Genomic DNA, 23,037 nt, shown 5'->3' with positions numbered 1-23,037 from the left:
ATGAAAATTGCTCTGAGAAAAGTCCCAGCTGACAATGGCTGGTGGCACAGGGACTTCTTGAGGCAGAAATTTCTTGTCAATGTACGTGTCAGTGTCTTACTACACCTATGTATGCTTCTGACTGCCACTATCCTGTGTCAAGGAGTTTTGTAACTTACACATTTTATGTATAAACTCTCTCTTTTTGTTTATTTTGGGTCTTCCACTTGATGGCTTAAAGGCCCTTCACACTTGCTAGGGAAAAAGCAGTGAAAAAATATTTCAACATCTGTTGACAGCAACTTCAAATACTGAAAATTACTTCAAAGAAGTATTTCTGTCATTTTGAGGGCCTTCAGGTTCTAAGCAGATACTCAGCCAAAAGACAGAATTGCAAGTTTTGTATCAAGTGAGTCCTATTTATAGGTAGGCCTTTATATATATGTATATGGAATTCTGGCTACTCATCACAAAACTGCAAATTCCTTTTTCAGGAGCAGTAAAACCTGGTACATGGTAAGTAAAGATATACCCCTTGAGAGACCCTGAAGAGACAGAAGCTTTGGGGACCATTCTTCTAAGAAGCATTTGGACTGCAGAAAGTTGAAAATGGGTTCTTTAATGAACCCCTATTATTAGATCATCACTTGTAGATAAAAACAAAATTCACATTAATATTAGCAATAAAGTATTTGTCATTTGTTTCTATTAATAAATTGAAATTTTAACCTAGTCTCTGCTCTGAGTTGAAGCCAATGGTTCATGATGTTAGTGACCAATAAAAATAATGGACTTCTTTCCTTCTTATGACATACCTCCTAAGTCATAGGTAGGCAGCCAGCAGCTCCTGGTTATGTGAGTATAATTTTCCAAAACTCAATGAAGTTAGCCCAGATTTTCACTAGGAAAACTGAATTGATATGGCCAGTTGAATTCACTCACATTCTTTTAATCTAGTGTCAAGGCATCACCTCATCTTACTCTTTCACCAGAGACAGGATTTTATAAGAGCTCTTTGCAAACAATAAAATCATTTAAAAGGCTGACTAACAGGTGTTCCAACAGTGGCTACAACTTCTCAGTTAAGATCTGACATTCCTTTACACTAGTTTGGCACTAAATTCTCTCTAATTCTCTCTAATTCTCTCTTCCACCTGCAGCTACCAGATGAAGCAATCAAGTCCTATGTTGTTTATAAGGAAATGGTTCCTTCTTTATTTTGTGGGTGATCCCTTAAGTCCTTGCAAACAAACCCATGCATGTTCTATTTTCCCATGACAGCTTGAGTTAAATTGAAGTTAATGTAACCTATAATAATTTCACTGTATTATATTTGTCCTTGCCTGAATGTTAACATTATAACTAAAAAATAACAAAAGCCAAGATATGCTTTATTATAAGGTACAACTTCCTCCCTGCTTTGGAAAATACACTAGTGTGGTATGATGTTGTTTTGTCAGCATGTATTTCCTTTATCCCATTTTCTGCTAGTGTTTATGAACGGAGGGAAATTTGGATTTTAAGCAGAAATTTAAAAATGTATACCCTGTCACAAATTGTCAACATGCTCTCCCACTGTACCCTGGTATAAGAGAATATAATTGTAGTGCTGTAGTAATTATTTCTGCCATGGCATGTGAGAATAACACTGGTTTATACTTCAAACTTTTCTCCCTTTCTCAAATGGAAGATACTAATATTTTGTTTTCTTTTTCTCATTGATATATCTTATTTAAAGGAAAAAGAAAAATATAGTTCTTGTTCTCTTCCAATGCTGGGGTAAATTTATTTGCACTTGATTCTCATTAGTCAACTGGATAGCAAGTAACACCAACAGCTGGCAACAAACTAAGTACTTTTATTTCCTTGGAGATAGTTATTGATAGACTTGACTGCTCATAAGGATCATCATTAATGATTGCATCTTGCTGTTAAATTGAAAAATTACTTCACTTGTACTTTCTGTACCTTTTGTGGGGATATGCAAATTTATAAGCAATATATCAATATATCAAAAGTCTAAGGTGACATGGGAAAAAGCCAGTTTAGAATTGATGTAGGTGAATGCAAAGAATTCTTCAAGCTTTTTTCTTCCATTTTTTTTCCTTTTTAGTCTGAAGAATGCTTTGTCTTCCTCTGATAAACCAAAGAATGAGGCAAACAAGTGAGACTGCAAGTGGTGCATTTCATGAATACTTTTTAAGAAAACCTTTTCTCAAGATGGGTGTTGACTATTTATGGGTTGAAACCAGTGTGTGATTAAAAGAAAATATCATGTTAGAAATTAAATAGTCTTCCTAAATGCTGCAAGGTCAGGATTACACATTTAAAAGAGATATTTTCCCTCAAATTGTCACAATCTCTTCTTTTCAATCTGCACATATCCCATGGACAGTAATGTTTTCTGTCTTCACTTATTCATCTTAAACATGTTCCCTCACAGAAGGGTAAAGTTTAAGTAAGCGTAAATATTCTGAGGTCTTAGATCCTGACCTGAAAAATGCCACAAAAAGCTATAAAATACTTATCTTTGCCATACAATCCTTGCCAGTTTAGATCATCTTTTTGAATTGAAGTTATCATCAATGAAACCAAGCTTTGGTTTGGAAAACCATAATTTCAGAGCAAAGAGCAGGAACATGTGGTGTTCGAAAGCAGTCAAGTTCTCTGATACTTATCAACAGCAACACTTTCTTGGAGAGAAAAATGATAAATGAAAATTCTGCACTGCCTTCCAGGAAGGGTTCAGCTCCTCTGAAAAGGAACATAAGTTCAGCAAGAATCACTGATGAGCCAAGGGAAACATCTGTGGTTAGTTAACATAGTACGGATTAAACAGAGTAATTCCAAGATGATGATAATGCAGCTGAATGATTTCAAACCAGAATTTTAATTAAATTCTTTACAGCAAAGGGCTTGCAACTTTAGAATCTTGCAGCATGTAAAGAAACAACAGTGAAGAAAAAAGAAACAACAGATGGGGGATTTTTCTTAGTCAATTTCTTAATTAATTGTTGACATGTTTTTAGTTCATACCTACATACATACTGACTAAGGGACTGTGTGCTGGAGATTTCAGTTTCTTAAAATCTCTCTCTAGAAGGGCTAATGTGTAACTCAGCCTTTTTTACACCTAGGTCATTATAATCCTGTCTAAGGCCTCATTGTTTGCTTAGATTGAAATATGTATCTACTGCACAGAAGGCTTATTTTGCCCCTGAGAAGAGTAGTCTTCTTTTTATTCTCTATTTTGCCGGTGCTGCAACTAGTTCAGCATCCTTAATCTGATATGTGGAGGTGGGAATCTCCTTGGGATGCTGCTGTACAAAAAATAAATGGTCTAAATACTCTGGGTTTTTTTACTAGTAGTACTCTTGCTTCACATACACATTGAGATTTCCTCTGTTTTTGCTTTTCATTTATAATCTTCTTTTCCTATAATCTTTGAGTTCAGTAATCACTGTTTGCTGGAGTTTTTGTAGCCAGCTAAGTGATGGTCATGTCCTAGACCTTCCAGGACTCAAGATGAATTACAGTGTTTGCTTATCGCATCAGCTGAAAAGCAGTACCCATCTGGGGGAGTGTTCCCAGCCCATCTCAAAAGCAAACTGAAAAAGTCCCTCAAACCATGATGAAGCTCTGCTCAGTTGGTCAGAGCATGGTGCTAATGTGCTAATGGTGCCAAGGTTGTGGGCTCAATTCTTGTATTGGTCATTTACTTAAGAGATGGTCCTTGTGGGTCCCTTCCAACTCAGAATGTTCTGTAAAAGATGTTCAAATGACCACAATTAACACAATAAAGATAGAGTTTGAAAGTTGTTCCTGGCCTGTTCCTACAGCTCATTTGAGGCACTTTACTTCACTGAAATGTGGTAACTGAACCTGGTGTTGGAGTCTTATGATAAAGAAAGTGAGAGTCGCTTGGAGTAAGAACAGTCCAACTGTTTCCCCAACAGACTTGCTTACTTGTCAAACCAGAGTACCTAATATGATGAGGGGTGAGCTGAGGACATCTTTGACTAGTGCATTTGTCAATCCACACAGTGTTTTCATCAGAATTCCCACTTATTTTTCCTTTTCAGAATGCCTCAAAACTTCTGTTATTTTCTTCTCATTTAATGAAATGTTCTGCAGTACTGCATGTCCCTTTGTGTCCTGTCCTCTGATGAAACTACCATGCTGACGATGGCAGATTTTCTTAATAGATCGTCAGACTGCAGTCTCCCAGGAGGAAAAGCAATTTGGATGTACCATCACTGCACTTACATCAATCTTCTTGTGGTTCATGCATGTGAATTCTCCTAAAGAACATTGTTTTACAGGACACATATTAAATTTGAACTCACCCATAACATGGCTGTTGTCCTTTTTCTGATGATCATGCTTGTGGACAGTTGAAGATGGGTCCTTATTTATTTGTGCATGACGTTAACTTGTTGTGTGATATTTTATATTTTATAGTATTTGGCTTATTTGTAACAGCTTTGAATTTCATTCTGTTGTATGTTGGTGGTTAATTCAAGTTGTTTCCTATTCTCTGATAAACCTGTTAATTTTGTATCCTAAGATCAAAGGGAACATGAATATGGATACAATGGATATAATGCATGATTTCATTACCTGAAAAATTAGTAAAGTGACTTCATGGAGTGGTAGAGGCTGGAATCTTTAATTTGATGAAGAAGGAAGGGCGATACAAGTATACCTTCTATCCAGTGTTACATGAGAGCATGAGAATTCCAGGTAGGACCCACATTCATACTGTTGTGAGCAATACAACTATGAACAATAAAACCTTTTTGTTGGCCCTGTACACATCCTTTAATCCTTATCCCTGAACCCTTGGATGTGGCCCTGAGCAGGCAGTTAAAGGTTTGTGTAGTGCAGGTGACATACAATAGCCGGAAATCTGACATTTAGCTGTTTTGTTGTGAGATGTCTTGGCTTGTTTAGGTAGAATCTTTAAGAAAGTTAAAAACCTGTGAAAAATTTTAATCCTTCCCTCCAAATCAGTCTGCTGTAAATTGATTTGTCTAATGTCCCTGTACTGAGGAAAAATTTTCATAAAAAACAATCATTTGTCATCAGTCTTGGCTAAGTGGTGAGATCCCAGGTGACAGAAAGTTAGCTAATGTAATGCTCATCTACAAGAGCTGGAATGAAGATCCAGGGCACTGTCAGTCTGACCTTAGTGCTAAGGAAGATGAAAGAGCAAATTGTCGTGAGTGTCGTCACACGACACATACAGGACAAGGGGGTTGGGATCAGTCAGCCTGGGTTTATGAAGGTTTCTGAAGGGCAGGTCCTACTTGAGCTTCTGTGACAAGTGAGTGAAGGAAAGGCTGCGGGTGTTGTTCACATGGACTTCAGGAAAGCGTTTGACATCATCTTCCAGAACATTCTCCTTGAGAAAATGGCAGCTCATAGCTTGGAAAGGTACACTGTTTTCTGGAAAAAAAATCTGGCTGGATATCTGGGTCCAGAGGGTGGTGGTGAATGGAGTTAATATCCACTTGAGTTTTGGTGGGAATGTGTATCTGCTGGAGGGTTAGAAGGGTCTAGATGGGCTAGATCAATGGGCCAAGGCAAATTGTAAGAGATTCAACAAGGTTAAGTTCTGTGTCCTGCACTTGGGTCACAACAACCCAAGGCAGCACTACAGGCCGGGGACAGAGTGGCTGAAAAGCTGCCAAGAAGAAAAGGACCTGGGGTTGCTGGTCAACAGCAGCTGAACATGACCCAGCTGTGCCCAGGTGGCCAAGAAGGCCCATGGCATCCTGGCCTGTGTCAGCACAGTGAGGCCACTCCTCAAGAACTATGCTCAGTTCTGGGTCCCTCACTACAAAAAAAAAAAAATACTTTGAGGTGCTAGAGAGTGTCCAGAGCAGGGAAACAGAGCTGGTGGAGGGTCTGGAGCACAAGTCTTACAAGGAGTGGTTGAGAATGCTGGGATTGTTTAGTCTGGAGAAAAGGAGGCCTATCACTCTCTACAACTACCAGAAAGGAGGTTTCAGCCTGGTAGGGATCCCAGGTAAGAAGTGAGAGGATGGGAAGAAATGGTGTAAAGTTGTGCCAGGTAGGTTTAGATAGGGTATTAGGTTATTAAGCAAAATGGTTGTCAAATATTGGAACGAGTTGTCCAGGGATGTGAAGGTTGAGCAAGGTTCTTAACTTCCCTGACTCTCACTTTCTTTATCATAGGACTCCAACTCACTGCTTAGAGTGCAAATTTAATAAAGATTAATATGCCAAAGATTTCTTTTTATGCCAATATCTAATTGATTTATATCACTTTGGTTTTCTTGAAGCTCATTGTGTGGAAAATAATTGCAGATTGAAGTGAAGTAAACTTCACTATAATTACACTTAAAGTGTAAAGTGTAATTTGTGCCAAAGGGAATAGAAAACCATTAATGCTTATAATACTGGCCAGGCCAGGATAGACTTTGGCACTTGATGGTTGAGTTTATTTCAGCAAACCCATTATCTGACTTTCAATAACTCACAATGAAAACCGAGTTTTGCAGGGGCAATTGCCATTTTTCTATTATTTTATCAAATTGATAGGTTCTGGTGAATGAGAAGTGTCCGGTATTTTTGCTGTTGCACTTGTTGCACTACTTCTGGTGCAATGCAGTTGTACCAAATGCTATCAAGAGCTATTTGACTCTGAGGCAAATGACTTTACTTTCATATTTGCTCCAGTACTTGCACATGAAGTATCTTATGTTCTGCTCCCTACAGCTGTGGAGAACTAAGGTCAGATGAGAGAAGTTGGAAGTGCTCAGAGCAATCTGGAAGAAGCAGGAGATGATCCTGTGGGTCAACAGGGGTTTTCTAAGCTTTCTTGTGTCTCTCATTCTTTCAATCCTATCAGCATTCCTTTTTCCTTCAGTCTAAAAGTCAAAACACCGAGAGTAAAGGTTCTGAAGGCAGCTATGGCCTAATACCACAAACACAAAAGTTTATTGCCATTTGAAATCCTGTCGGGAAACAGAGCTTTAAATTTTATTCTTGTGAAGTCTGGAGACATGTTTTTCTACTCAAGACTAAGCAGGAGTTCAGGTATACTCTTGAGAGAGCTCTACTTTCCTGAACTGAGTCAGGAATACAGACTTGTTCATTTTGAGATTGCAATTAGCTCACAGCTGGAGTACATTAGAGCAATCTCTCACATTAGAAGTCCCATCCTGGACACTCAATGTCTTCCTGGTTCATTCTTTATTTCTTTCAACAGGTAATTTAAAATCACTGTCTAGTTTTACCAATGTCTAGTTTTACAAAAATGTGTATTTCATGACATCCCTTCACAAAAAACCAAACCAAACCAAAAACAACCAAAAAGCCCTCCAAAAGCTTCATGTTTCTTAAGCTGCTTATGACTGAATGCATACAATGGGTATGCTTTAGCTTCTCCACTGCTGCATGCTGAATTCCCAGGCAATGCTGATGGAGTAATTCTTCTTGGGTGGTTCAAGTTTGAAACTGACTGTAAATTTTAGAGTACCACCTGAGGCATACAGTAATCATACCAATATGCACTGTCTGGAATGTTTTATTCCTTGATTGCTGCATTTTTTGCTGTATGCCTGGGAAATCAACTGATCTGGATTTGTTTCAAAGTTTTAATTCATACTGAAGTATTTCTTTATATTATTTTTAATATTGTAAGTAATGAAATTCTGGGTCTTACTACTGAGAACACCTTTGTTGTGCAAAATATGTAATTTTTATTCTTAGTCCTTGCAAGGACTAGTAATATTCAAATAGCATGCAGTAGCAGCAGAAGTCATTTGGGAGTAGAAACCTCAAAATGGCACTCAAAAAATACCCCAAAATTAAACATAGATCGATAACTTGTTTTTTGAGCATTGATTGTGTCTGAAGGAACAAGGTAATGTTTTCAAATGTAATTGAAGCTCTGAGATAGCCAATCTGAGAATAGAGAAATTAGATGATTTATTATTATTATTGTTGCTGTTGTTGTTGTATTCTAGTGTCTATGGAAATGAGCGCTTTTATGAGTTCAGTGTTGATTTCATGAGGAAGAGGCTGTTGGAATTCACATTATGTATTCACTGTGTTAGGTATGCCTATACAGCCCTGTAGATGAGCAGTTACCTCCAGAAAGGCCTGGATGGAGGCTGATAGGGGCTGATAGGATCATACTGCACTGCCTACAGAGAATGCCAGATAAGATGAAGCAGTGTAGGAGAATGTTGTGGTATGCCTGGAGAGGGGTAGAGAGCAGGAAAAACAGCAAAACCACCTGGGAGAGATTATAAGAAGGGGAAAACTTCTTGTTCAGCTTGAAGGTCTGTCTAGATGTGAATCTAATTTTATTTTAAAGATTTGATTTCAAATGGAAAATCTGAATGTGGAGTGTTGATTTTGTGCCAAGGGCTTGGTTGAAAATGTTATTCATAAAGCTGGGAGGGTGTCATTATCCAATGAATGGCTGTTAGAGAGCAACAAACTTTTACACAGAAGCTTAGGTGAGGAGGAACTTCTCAGGGAAAATGTATAGTGAAAAGATCAGAAGGAAATTTGAAACAGAAGTTCATTTTCTGAGGAAGGGTCGAAAAAACCTGGACAAAGGAAAGAGAGGCAGGCGTTATCAAAATCTTGTTCAGATATTTGTCTCTGAAGGCTGCAAGAATAAATTTGGAACTGTTAAATCTAGGGGGGAACCATTAGAAGGCAGAATGGTGAACTGTTGGGTTTCTTCTATAGCCTTTTTATTAAATTCTGGGAATTCAACATCAGTTTTGGTCTACAAAATGTCTGCTCATTTTCTAAAATGAAGTACGTCTCTTAGGCTCTTGGGTATGATAGGATTAAAATTACACAGTCAAGCCTTTTGAAGAATAAAAACCCCAAACATACAAACAAACTAAAAATCTCCAGCAAACCCCCACAATTAAAACACTTTGTTCAGCCTTAATTTTTCTCTTGTGCATATGCCAAGATAATCTTGAATCATTCAATTTTCTGAGGTCCCAGCCAGGAAGTCCCTGTCCTGTTTCTACAGCAGCTTTCCAGCTCTCTCCTGACAAAGTACTGGAGAGGCAGCACAACACGGTTCTGCTGTCACTGGGAAATCTAGTGGCTATTGCAAATTGCAGTATTAACAGCATCAGAAGATCACACCAGTGATAATGATGAGAGACAGCACTGAAGGCAAATGCAGCCCTCACAACCACAGCAGCTCGGGCTCACAGCTGTGTCCCACCTGAGCCTCTGCTTTTTGGGGAGAGCTGACTTTGAGCCTGTCTTGGAGCTCCCTCTGGTGCTTCACTGCTCCAGTGCAACGCGGAATGAAAGTCATGACACGTGTCCACAAGAAAGGGTGTTCTGGAATGAGTCTCATTAAAAAGAGGTAACTACAACGAAAAGTCTTTGCACCCTCTGATTTAAATTATTATACCTGAAGGAGGGTGGATTTTGATTAGATACTCAGAAGTAGTTTTTACAATGAGTGTGGTGTAACACTGGGACCCAGAGAGGTTGCCCAGAGAGATGGTACATGCCCCACCCTGGAAACCTTCAGGTTAGGTTGGGTGATGCTCTGAGCAACATGATCTAGTTGAAGATGTCCCTGCTCCATTGCAAAGCTACATGACATTTTAAGGTTCCTTCTAACAAACAGAAACTGTTCTAAGAGTCTGTGATTCCATTATTTTATGAATTCTTAGGTTAAAAGCTATTATTATTTATTTTTTTAAAAGATCTTTTTTTATTTGCTTAACAGCCATCTGTTATTTTAAGGTAAAAAACTGAAAAATTTTCATCTCATAATGTAGTATTAGTACCTGAAATTGTAATAAATAATTATCTCACAATTATGGTACTGAAGATACATGTTCATCTTCTTGCCTGTGTTTAATTTTGGGCCCCTCATGACAAGAAAACCTTTGAAGTGCAGGAGTGTATCCAGAGGAGGTCAATGAAGCTGGTTAAGAGTCTGGAGCACAACCCTTATGAGGAGCTACTGAGGGATCCTGAGTTGTTTAGCCTTGAGAAAAGGTGTCTCAGGGAGGACCTTATTGCTCTCCACAGCTGCCTGGATGGAGGCTGTAGTGAGGTGGGATTGGTCTCTTTTCCTGAGTAACAAATGATAGACAGGACAAGAGGAACTGGCCTCAGGTTCTGCCAGGGGAGTTTTAGATTGGATATTGGGAATTAGTTCTCTATGGGAAGGGTGGTCAAGTATTGGAACAGGCTGCCCAGTGAGGTGGCTGAATCACTGTCCTGGGAGGTATTTAAAAGAAGTGTGGATGTGGCATTTAAGGATATGCTTTAGTGGTGGATTCAACAGTACTGGATTAACAGCTGGACCTGATGACCTCAGAGGTCTTTTCCAACTTAAACAATTTTATGAGTAATATAAGAAATATTTAAAATAAATTACAGAAGTTGCTTTGATCTTTTGCATGCAAATGCCATGGTTCCTTCTCTTTGCACTCTTTTTGGACTTCACTGATTTCACAAAACTACTGAACGCTCTTTTTTGATGTTAATGGCTATGGAATGAGTGCAAAACAGTCTTCTGTAAGTAGAACACATTGTAGGAAGTCCAGGTAGACTAAAAAATATTTTTTACTGCACTAATCTCAGCTCTATCAATCTTCAGTTAGCAATTAAGATGTCTTTGATTTCTCTTTATGAAGCAGAATTTTCATTCAATCAATACTGCAATCATTTGGCTTTATTGACAGACAAGACAGGCTTCTAAGAAGACTGCAGCAGCTTGCTTGCTCTTTGCTTTTTGTCTTTCTGAAACTGTCCAGTTTCTCCTCTGTGATGTTAAATAAAGAGAAATAATTTGCAATAATTACAGCCAAATATGCTTCCATTTGATGGATGGAAAGAGAATTTTGCTTCTTTTTATGGGATGCAATATGCTGGTATCTGTTGATGAAAATCAGTGGTATCATGGACTGACATTTGGAGAAAAACTAATTTGTACATATTTGTCTTTGTTTTTTGGTTGGTTTTTTTTTTTTTTTGGCACCATTAAAACATAAAGTATCTATTGGTTAAATGTTGGCTACATGTGTTCGTGATAGTTGGAAAACTGAAAACCTCTTGCCAAGGTAAATAGTTTTCATCGAAGTGAATTGTTTTCCAAGAATCTGAACCAGCAAATTCTTTATTCTTTCTGCTAACATTCTAGATTTCTTGGGGAAGAACAGTGAAACCTGCATGCAGAAGAAAAAAAAAAAAAATAAAGGAGTGAGAATGATGCTTTTGGCAATTTAGCTTGCATTTTATTACTCTTGCCAGCTTGAACCTGTAGATATTTCTGTCAGTGTGCCCATATGGGCACCCCATTCAGCCTGTCAAGTCCTCTGGACTTCAACAACAGCTTTCAGAGTGCCAACCATATGTTTGGATCCCACCTGCAAAACTTCAGTTAAATAAGCAATGGTCTCTTGAGAGATAACTGTCTGCAATGTGATTTATTATGAATACTATGCCAAATGCAGTGTAACTCTATTGTATTTGCAATGCAATCTTGTCCAATAATATTAAGTATACAGGAGAAAGTCTTGCTGTAAGTCACACTATTATTGAGGGAATAATACATTTTTGATAACACTGAATTTTAACGAAGTACCCATATAAAATCTTTCCTACTATATATTGGCATGAACCAAGCCACTGTACTGAATTTATCACAAGAGACAGGGTAACTTCTGTCTTCTGCCTCCCATGCTGGTCCTACTCTATCAGAAAGGCTGTGAGAAGGACAAAACCCTTTGTTTTTGCAGTCATTTTGCCTGGTCTTCATTGCTGATACATGATCTGCTTATTCCCTCAGAGAGGCTTGCAGCTCACAGAGCAGACAATTTACAAGCTCTTATCAGAGCCACAACAGGACCTTTACATGTAGGCTTCAGTTGCTGGTTGGAGGTGGACTTCTGTCTTGCCAGCTGAACAGAGAAGTCACAGAATAACACAGGTGTTAAAAAGAACCCAAAAACATAAAATCCCCCGAATCCCTGAACCTGAAACAGTTCCTACTAGAGAGGAAAAACCATTCCTACCAGAGAGGAAAATAAAATAGCATGCCTTGAAATGAAAGCTGTCAGAAATCTTGAGCCCTGATGCTAGAGCTGGAGGGGGTGTAAGCCTGCTCTGGGAGGAAGGCATGGAAACTGGAGTTGAGGCTGAAGTTGGATGTTTCTGAGGAGTCTCAGCTTGGACTTGAGAAATAATTGTTTTGCTCCTGGCAGAATAGCAATTTTATCCTGTAAAGTGCAGAACACAGATACAATATTTGAGAATTATCAGATTGCAAATCCATCCATGAACTGGCCAATCATTTTCTTTATATGAAGGATTTTTTGATTGTGACCTCCTTAACAGATTTTTGTTTCACCGTTAGGTTGCAAAGTTGCTACAATACAAATTGCTAATTAAGGCAAGTCTGACTTGCAGTAAGTTTACAGGCTGACATTTGCATTATATTCAGTAAAGTTATGAAATAATTCAGTAAAGTTCATGAAATAATTTTCTCATATCTTAGGTTTTTTGCTGACCACAGGCAAGCAAAAATTGTCATGTTTTTTGTCCTGAACTGTGTTTTAGATTTTCTATATCTGTAAAGCAAAAGCTGAGACATGATAAAGTTCATTGTGGGAAATATTAAGAAAATAATTGAATAATTCTTCCATTTGAGGCCTACTGCATTCTTTCTTGGCTGTTAAATCTTTCTGTTTCAAGCTCTTCTAAAAAAAAAGTAATCTGTCTCTAGCAGATGTGGCTGAAAAGGTAGAATTACAATTGAAATTGGCTTTATTGGACATGGTGGCAAGAAAGTGGTCATGTTTCAAGAAGTTAATGGCATCATCTGTCACAGAGTATGCTACCTTGTCTTGCAACTTTTCAAGCTTCTTCTGCTAAAGTTTGTACTCCTGCTTGGTACCTTGCTTAGGTAGTTTGCATTTTTAAACAGTGAAATGCTGTTTGTATAGTGACATTTATTTAAGGAAAACTTTTCATTGTTGTGCAGCATATATTTTCTGTCATACTACTCAGAATTTAAAGAAGATACTTGAATTTTACTTCTTTGGAATAGTTTTGTTTACCATTGTTGTTCCCAACCTTGCTTACAAATGTTATATTGGTCAGGACCTAGAACATGAGAGCCCATCTCTCTTCTTGATTAAACTTAAGTATACAAAATTGGACTTTATCTTGCTTCTTCTCTTTCTGACCTTGTCAGTCTTGATGCTCACCTGTTGCATGGTCTAAAATGCAGTGGAAGAAAAGGGAAAAACATCTTGTAAAACATATGTATGTAGTCTGTTTTTTTATCAATATGTCATTATATATCAATGACAACTGATAAATAACTGATGTTGGGTTTTTTTTGTCTTATTTTGATGTGTATTTTCCCCAAAGTACTGATGGTGGTAATGGGAATTCCCATGATAATGATGTGTACAGAACACCTTGGGATGATATTCCAGGTACTACAGCTGATGTCTCTAGTGCTCAGTCAGCAAGTAGGACTGGAGAAAAGATGCTGGAAGTTATTATTTTCTTTATCAGGGAAGGAAAGTAGTAGTACAAGGGGCATTTGCACCTCTTATTGCAAGTGCGTCTGCAGCAAAGAAAGCCAACAACCCTGCCAACCTCAGAAATTCTGTGATTCATTCAGATCATCTGTAACACATAACTTTTTATATACTTCATGCACCTTTAAACACAGAAGGAAACAATGGCAAACTTATACATCTCTATGCATGTGAACAAAGAAATAACCAAACACATGCAGACAAACTGGTCAGATGTACCTCAGGAAATTATTTGTGAACAGGAGAAAAGCTATTATATGATAAAGCATTTCCCCCCCTCCTCAACCAAGAAGAAAGTATAATACTGACTCTTTCCACAGTGACCGAGATTTAAAAGGCATTTATCAAAGATGAAAATTTATAAATTAAATAAAAACGAAGGAAGATATTTAAGTGGGGATAAAAGAGACAATGGGGGCGGTTCAGTGTCTCAGACTGGCAAACTATCAGCCACTTTACTGCATGTGTAAGATGCAAGAAATGATACTTTTAATGCCTCAGTCATCTTATTGACAAAGCTGTTTACTGTTATTTATCCTAAAGTTTTGTGTTTGGGATTTCCTTAATCTCTGTTTTTAAATATGATCCAAAATCAATAATTTATATCTCATTTTCCCAGAGAACACCTCAGGAAGTCGATCATGTACCTATAATCACAATGTGTGTGGATGGGGCTGTGTGAACCAAGCAGTCCCTGCAGCTGCACATTTCATTTCCTGCAGCTGGCATTGTGATAGATTTTTATTCCCATAATGGATTTATGTTGTGATAGATTTTTAATCCTATAATAGATTTATGTGTGGTGAAATGCCAGCTAATCATTAAGCACAGTGTGTGCCTCCTTCTTGATTGCCAAGTAGTGCATTTCCCTTGAAACACACCCTCATGATGTACAAATTATTCATGCACAATTGTGCAGGGGGGAGCAAGTCAAAAGCTGGAAGAAGGAGCCTTAGCAAAGCTGAGCAAAAAGCCTTTCCATATCTGTCCCACTCCTTTTGGGCTAAGAAGTATAGAAGCAGGGACTTGGAGTAATAAAATATATCAAGGGTTCCCCTGAGCCTGTAATTGCCACTTGTTACCAGAGAAAACACTATCACATAAATCCTTCCATGAGCACAGGTAAGACAGAGGAATTTCCATAGAAGTGGGAAATGAAAGAGCTTTGTCAACTCTGTGGGCTTTAAATCTGAAAAAATATTTTTGCTTCTTTCTACTCACCCTGATTTTAATGTGAGATTCTGTAGACAAAGGTATATACAATCTACAGGAACCTTTTGTCTAAAGCAAATTAAGGCACTTTAAACCAGCTATCCCATGACTTAATTGCCAAGGAAATAGAATTTCTGGAATGCAATGTTTCAATAAATAAATTCAGAAAACTGGAAATTATTTGGAGTGAGATATCTGAAATGTAACCATAGCTTCTGAGCAAAAGGTCAGCGAGGTGGTGAGAATTCTTCCCAAGCCCACAAAACTGCTCGATCTTATCCATAAAGCTGATCCTTCTTGCTTAGCATATTAAATAACTTCAAACAAACCAGCCCCGTCAGCTTAGATTGACCATGACCAGCAAGGATTGATCTAGGTTTTCAATTTAAGAAAAATTGCTAATGGGTGTGATAGGATATCCCCTCAGAGCACTTCCCTGTGGCCCTGTGTCTGTTACAGCGTTCAAGGCGAGGCAGGTCAGCCAAGGCGTGATAGCTCTGCTTGAGGGAATGCTTATAGCAGATGGCTTAATGGCATTTGCTAAGTGGAGGCCTAAGCACTTTCTGCTCTTTGACAAATGCCGTGAGAGTGCTATAAATAAATATTTAAATAGCAGTAGCTTTGAGCTTTCCTTCTCTTTATCCACTTCTGATCTGTGGCCAGATATCTGTAGACCTGCCTTGTCTGTGAGAAACAAAGCCTCCTGAGACTCCTAAATGCTGCCCTCAGTCTTGGCTGGCCAAAACTGCCAGCTTTCTAATAATTCCTAATGAAAAGTCAGTTAATTACTGAATTCTTTTAAATTTCAGTTGTGGCTGGTCAAAACATTAGAAACAGCCACACAAGGAAGATGGCAGAATGTAGATTTGGAAACAGGGACAAAATACAGCATTTGAAACTATCAGTCTGAAAGGCATGCAAAGTTCCATTGAATCTCACATTCATTTTTAGGAAGTCAGTTGCTTGCCAGTTTCTTTCTCCCTTGTCTTTCAGTGTTTAAAATTCTTATGAATTAAAAATACCTGTCTCCATATTAAAAGACTTCCTGTGTTAGAAGTGAGCTAAAGGGACTTTAACAGAAATACCTGGAAATAAGACAGCAGCTTTTGAAATGTATTGGAGCTAGGCCATCTGCAGTTGGATGCAATGTGCTGCTTTATGGATGCCAAAAATGGACAAAACTTCTCAACATAAACCAGAACTGTGTGCCAGTATTCCAAAACGAAGCAAGATGCATGAAATATTTAATTATCATTTTTTGAGACACAGTGTGAAAGGGAGATCTCATTTCAAACAAATGAGGATAGGCAAACAAAAGAGGCTCAGTTTCTTTCTGTAAAACTAAAATATTTACAAGTAAATGCCCAGCCATTGTGAAATGTGGAACCCATAACAATTTCAATGTCTTCCTGCTTTGTAGCAATCATTCCCCTTAAGAAATTCTAGATTGGAAAACTGAATGTTTATGGGAAAATGTTTGACACACTAAAGGCTTATATCACATAAAATGCATCCTGTGTGGTAGGTCATTTGCTGGAACAGAAAAGGGGTGGGGAAGGCATCAAGCCTGAGAAAATTACAGGAAAAAAAATGGATCAATGACCTGTCTGTCTAATATTTGAAGTGTGGTCTTTTGCCCTTAACACAGAAGGAGATCTGACCCAGTATCAGCAGGTACTGATATCAGTGGGCCTTCACTGTGATCTGTTGTACTCTCTGTTAGTTTTATCAGCACGGGCAAAATCTCTCGGTGCTGCTGAGCTTTAATTTACAGATTGCCTGGTGTCAGACAGCATGGAAAAAGGAAGGAAATATCTGCATGGCTACACTTGCTCTGTTGCTTATTTTTTGTTTGGATTTTGAAGTAGCAGAGACAGAGTTTGGATGAGCCCTGAACCTCTGCTCACATAGTTGGGATCAGAATCAGCTCCTGACATGTAGCAGAGCTGAAGTGCTGCAAAGGTGATGTGCACCTGCGTGCCTTGGACATGGAGCTGAACAGCTTGGCTGCACCTGAGAAGGAAGATGAAGTCTGGAGACCCAAACAAGTACTAGATGATGGAGGACTGTTTGAGGAAGGATTAACATCTTGAACTTTCTCCATAGTTTTAAAGGCCAAACGGCAAACAGGCAATCCTTAACCTAGAGAAGGAAAGACTGACAAAAAACAACCTCCAAAGCAGGCTTAAGTTTTTGATGCCCCACCTTTGCAATGCACTAGAATGTGTGAAAAAATGTGGAATAGACAGAGGCTGCCAAGAATATTTACCAAAGAATAAAAAATAAATAAATAGTTTAGTTAACAAGATGATTTATAATACGTAAAAGCAATTATTTTATTCTGAAAGGAAAGGGACAAAATGCTGAAATTTAAAGCGAGGTGAGGCTAAATTGGAACACTACTAGTGAGGAACTAGGGCCAAGAGAGTAGGAAAAAGGGATGGGAAATACGAGGAGTAATGATGTTGAGTGACTACATCACAGATCAGTTCCACCAATGACCATTTTTGATCATTTGTGGATAGGCTTGGGAAGAGAAATTGTTGATCCCCAGGATTAGGGAACATAAGTATTTTAGAGCAGCTTTATATATATCTTTCCTGGTTTTATCAACTCTGACTTCATTTAGTAAGAAGACTCAATAAGGCAAAGTTAAATTTTCAAGATCCTTGCTCTTCAAAACCATATTCTACTCCCAGTCTAGAAAAGATTTGGGCTGAGTTTGTTGTCCAATCAGAATGATCTAGTGTTATTAGAGTGTGTTTTCTGGCACTCAGGTGTTGGTTTAGATCTCCAGTTTCTTCTATGTGTTATAATTTGAGCATTTTGTGAAGATGTCCCAGAGAGTTTAGGGATTCACAAATGGTTGTAAATAACTATTTAGGCAAAGTAATTGAACTGCTCCTCTTTTGCACCCATTTTGCTTTCTCTGTGGCATTCTCCTCCATGCTGCCATGGTTTAGCAACCATGCCTGAATTTCAGATCTCATTTTTCCCAACCCTAAATATTGTAGTACATTCCTAAATGTTGCCTTTCTTCAAAATTTGGTTTTTTTTTTCTTCTTTTAATGCTGTTTTTTTTTCTCTCCTGCTGCACTTGGGAATCCTCTCACTTTATAGAGATTCCCTGAAGAGAATGATACCACTTTGCTTATACACACACAAAAACATATACGGGCATACATATATACATATCTATACTAGAAGGACTTAGATACATTTTTCTTGAAACAGTGTCCTAATACCTTGCCAGTCATTAGTACAGACTGTTAAATTTTAACCCCAAAAGCAACATGTAATAACTGCACTTCTTTTGTATGGTCGTACTCTGAAATTCTAAGAAGATCCTACAGAAATAAGTCATGGAAGTACATCATCCCTGTAATGTCTGAATCTTTTCTTTGGCTTATGATTACAGCTTGCATGAGGCCATTAATGTATTTGCTCTGTACTGGACAAAATTCACACAGCATACAGTAATAGCTATATTTGCCACAGAAACATTTAATATTTCAAAGTGAATTTAAGATAGGAAAGGAAGCTTACCAAAAACTCTTTAAATATACACAGTTTGACTGTCAAGTGGTAAGGGAGGGTCACTCTAAGGAGTGGACAACAATTTCCCAGATCCTTCCTAGCTTCCCATTATAAAATCATCTTACAGAAAAAAATTTCATGGTTTCGATATTATAATCAAAGGGGACCACTTGCATTGCTATAGTGCAGTAGTTATTTTATCTAAAAAATGGATATTACTGGTAAATTGCCACTTCTAGAATAGTCCAAACAACCTTTTACAAGTTAAGAATTTTCTGCAGAATTTTACTGTCCATTATTTTCCAAGCTAATAAAATGACAGCTTGAGAAGACTGTCAACTTGCCATGCATATTCCTAGCTATGTCCTGTATATTTAATTTATTTCTACATTTTAGAAGTAAAAACAGGCCAATAAATCATTTTAATGTATACAGATGTGGCTAAGATTATGCCCTGTTCTCTGCTATTTTTTTGCATGCTCTAAATTGGATTTTTCTTGACTGGATTCTTTGCTTATTGTGATTTAGGGGAAAGTCCATGCCTTCACATATGCTTGCATGGTTCCTAGAACAACAGAACTTTAAATGTTAGTAGAGCCTTAGGGCATTTTTGCTGACTAAATATGGACTTTTATGGTCAAACTAATGTATTTTGGAAAAGTGGGTAGACAAATACATTATAACGTACTGAAGAAGGGGTTAACACATGGGGTGCTAATTAAAAAAAAAAACTAAAATAAGAAACCACCACCTCTCCCCCTGAAAAAGTCAGCATGAAGATACCAAAAAGAGGATTTTTCTCTGTGTAAGCAAATCCCTTGGAAGCAATTCTGCCTGGACAGTTCTGCGGAGAAATTAGGTCACATTTGGCTAACATCACTTTATTGTCAGGGTAACCTGCTCCTTTGGCCCCTCTTGCTTGCTGTGTGTGTCTGTGTATGGGTTTGGGTGTCTTTGTCTGCACTTTTCCACTAAGGCTCACTAACAGCCTGTGTTGAGAATCCTATGAAGGAATTGATTTGAATTTTTTTTTTCTTCCTGTGTCTCTGCAGGTGCTTTAGAAAGATATGGCCTAAAAGGTTATTGAAGGCTTCTTTGATCTTGGCATTCATTTTGGTTTCTTTTTCAAGGAAACCTATTCTCAGTATAAAAGATTGAGGACTGCTAGGCTGTTTTGCAGACTCTGAAGCCTGTGCTGTAGAAAACAGCCTTCCAATAATAATAACTGTACAAAGTAATTTCAAAGTAACCTCCTATTATCTAGTCAATAAGGAACAAAAACAAGAACATTTGTTTTGGTTTTGTTTCTTAATCTGAAAGAAATCCAGAATTTAAGAGCTCTTTGGCCTTTTCAAGAACAACAAGTTCACATGTGATTTAGTCATATAGCTGCCATAAAGTTGTAGTACTGTGCTTTCTTAAGAGCTCTGTTATCAATCTGTATCTAAAACATCAAAATGACTGTCATGGTGTTGCAGATTATTCCAAGATCCACACACAACTTCAGAAGATTTCAATTTTTCCTACGTACTGTGTACTTCTATGAGTGCAGACAACGCTAAATTATTTGTGATTTTAAGACAGTGAGAAATATAATGCTCTCAACCAACCCAGTATATGTTACACGTCAGAGGTGTACAGTGCTCTGAATAAACAGCCCCAGTAACACAGGGATAAACAGCAAGTTCATGTAGCAAGGTGTGTCACCTCACACAACAAAGTCACTCTGAACCAGAGACATTATAAGTTGACTTTGTGGTTGCACAGACATGGGTCAAGCTGGGCTGGACCAGACCCCAGCACAACTTGTGAAACAGGGAGCCTCAGCCTTTAGTAAAGACAGAGGTGCAGCACAAGGGTCCAAACACAGCACAGCTAATATCTGTAAGGGCTCAAGCAAAAATTAAGGCACTTGAGTTGGAAGGAAAACTCATTGAGCTTAAATTTTAGCCTAAACTGTGAGAGCACTGGCATTTCAAAACCAATTAACAGTGACATTAAATAAGTTGAGCTAATTGGTAGTATTGTGCAAATGAAGAAGAGAAAAGAAAGGGAAAAAATCTGGGTAATGTCAAACATATTAGCATAGCCTGAAATATATTAAAAGACTGAGGAATAATTTTAAAGAAAAAATAATTAAGCACATGGAGGTAAAAGGAAAATAGGATAAAACACAATATTAGGTTACCAGAGACTGATCTTGAAGTTCAGCCCAATATTTTTCTTTAATAAAAATGGATTTTTAGACTAGAGAAATACAGTAGATCTATCTGGATTTCAGTAAAGTGTTTGATATGCTGCCACATAGGAAATTACTAGTTAAACTGAAATAAATGGGAATTAGAAGAAAAATTGCAAGGTGAGTAAGGAGCTGGCTAAAAGGGAAACTTCAAGTGTTTTGCTTAGAAGGGAACTCTGAGGCTAAGAGGAAGTTACTGGAGGCAGACATAAAGGGCCAATTTTACTTGATATTTTCAGTAGGAATCATTGAATGGGAAGGATAACATTGTTTTAAGAGCACCTGATGATGATCTGGAGCTGTGGTTCTCCATGCTTGAGGGCCACACACTGTCTTTCAGGAGAACTGATCTGGCTTGCATCCAGGTCCTGTGGATCTGCCTTTCCCAAGAAGAGTCTGGCACATGCATGACAGGCATTGCATAGTTTTTTGGTGGAGGCAGAAGCCATGTCCCGTATCACTAGGACGTGCTGATGCCTCTCCTGCCCATCACTGGGTATGTGTTTAGCAGATCTGAAGCTCCTGGAAGATCATCATCTGATGGGGTAGTCTCATTAAAAATCTCCCAAGGAACATTCATCAGAGCCATAGAGCAGCATTAACCCAGAGTTTTGCCCGAGACAACCTGCCCAGCCCCTCAGCAGGGCACATTAACTCCAGTCCAGTGCGTGTGAAGACTTTGACAGGGCTGCTGGGTCAGACCTGGCTTGTGGCTGCCCAGGCTGGCACTGTGACTCAGATGTAGACAAACTTCAAGATAGTTTTGTTTGTTTAGCCTACCAAAATAAAGTCTGAGAAGAAATTGAATTATATGATAATTGCAGGACTGGAATTATAGTAAATTGTTTCCTTAAGTAAAAGGAAACTGGATTTGATGCTCCTCCCAGTCTTTTGTCCTAAGCTTCTAAGTCATACCTAATTGACTGTGTGGTTCTTCTGGCAACAAAGCCTTGTCAGGGTGGTCCATAGTCAAAGCTGCACACTTAATTAATTCTTAAAGATGGCTGCAGAGAGAGCTTTCTGCCATCTTTCTACAACTTTGTGATGTTGGAGGAGTCTCTAGGAGGAGTATTTAAACTGTTTGTGGTCTGGATAGAAGAGACAGTAAGAAACAGCTTTGCCAAAAGTTAAGCACAACCTACTGAGCACTGTACAAGAAACACTGGGGGAATGGAATTTCTGCCTGAAAGAAGATGCAGACATTTTGAGGAAGCCAGGAAAGCAGAGCTTTTGTAGGGAGGCTGTGTGCCTCTACTGGAAAAATAGAGTCATGGATTGATTTTGCATGGCAAGGTTTAGGTAGTGGGAGCTACACGGGTGGCTTCTGTCAGAAACAACTCAGCAGACTCCCTAGTCAGTGAGGAAGGTGGAGGAGGACATGCTCCAGGCACTGGAGCTGAGATTCCTTTGCAGCCTGTGGTAAGGACCATGGGGAGGCAGCTGTCCCTCTACAACTCATGGAGGTGCATGGTGGAGCACATTGGGGTGATGCCGTTTGTCTTTCCAAATAACCATGATGTGTGATGGAACCCTGCTTTCCTGGAGAGGTCTGTCTGCCTGTCCATGGGAAACTGTGAATGAATTACTTGGTTTTTTGCTTGTGTGTACAGCTTTTGATTTCCCATTAAACTGTCTTTATTTCAATTCTTTCCCCCATTCCCCAAGAGGGAGTGAGAGAGTGGCTGTGGTGACTTTTTAGCAACTGAGGTTAAACCATGACAAAAATCTGGCCCAGAAAGCAGGAAAGGAGGTATTTTTAAGATTTGTTGTTTTTTTTTTTTTTTTCATTATCCTACTCCATGTTGATTGATAACTGACTAAAGAATTTCCCCGAGTGGTGTCTGCTTTGCCCAAGACTGTAAGTGGTAAGAGATCTCTCCCTGTATTTTTGACACTATATGACCAGTGAAGTTTTTGCTCTGTCTTCTTTCTCCTGTCCAACTGAGGGGAGTGATAGAGTGGCTTTGGTGGGCACCTGGCAACAAGACAGGGTCAATCCATCACAAAGCAGCAGACAGAGGTGTTTTGGGGTAAATCAAGGCATCTAATATGGAAAGCCCTCTTAACCATGCTATGTGAGTCTGCCTAGGAAACACCCATCCTATCCTCACAGACTGTAATGGAGGTGACACCTTATCTCCTTTGTCTTTCACAGAAACAGAGCTTGTTTGAATTTACTAGTTGCTCAGACTTTATATTTAGCAGTGAGTCTGTCCTTTTTCCAGAATGAGTAAAAAGCAGGCTGGAATAGATTGAGCCATAGATACCATAATAGATGGTATAGATACATACAATAAATGGGTGATAAAGGATCCATAAGCAATTGGGTGGCTTTGGTTTTGGGTGATAAAGGATCCATAAGCAATTGGGTGGCTTTGGTTTTTTATTTCTTTATGAGATTTTGCAGGCAGCCATCATCTATCATGAGACAATCATCTTGGCAGAGAATGAAGAGTCTAATGGTGTAGACATCAGCTGACCCAT

General features: G+C 38.5%; 1 long non-coding RNA gene across 1 annotated transcript in view; it reads left to right on the top strand.

Annotated features, from left to right (window-relative positions):
* Window positions 1-5,739: 5,739 nt before the first annotated feature.
* Window positions 5,740-23,037, top strand: part of LOC147655415 (uncharacterized) — a 40,286-nt gene continuing 22,988 nt past the window's right edge. The window contains exon 1 of the long non-coding RNA XR_015285530.1: window positions 5,740-6,010. This is a non-coding gene — a long non-coding RNA (uncharacterized LOC147655415). The remainder of the gene's footprint in view (window positions 6,011-23,037) is intronic.

Source organism: Cyanistes caeruleus, chromosome 1 (assembly GCF_971803275.1).
Source record: "Cyanistes caeruleus chromosome 1, bCyaCae1.hap1.1, whole genome shotgun sequence".
Classification (NCBI taxonomy): Eukaryota; Metazoa; Chordata; class Aves; order Passeriformes; family Paridae; genus Cyanistes; species Cyanistes caeruleus.
Note: the sequence above shows the minus strand (reverse complement) of the source record. Positions and strands in the feature narration are given on the sequence as shown.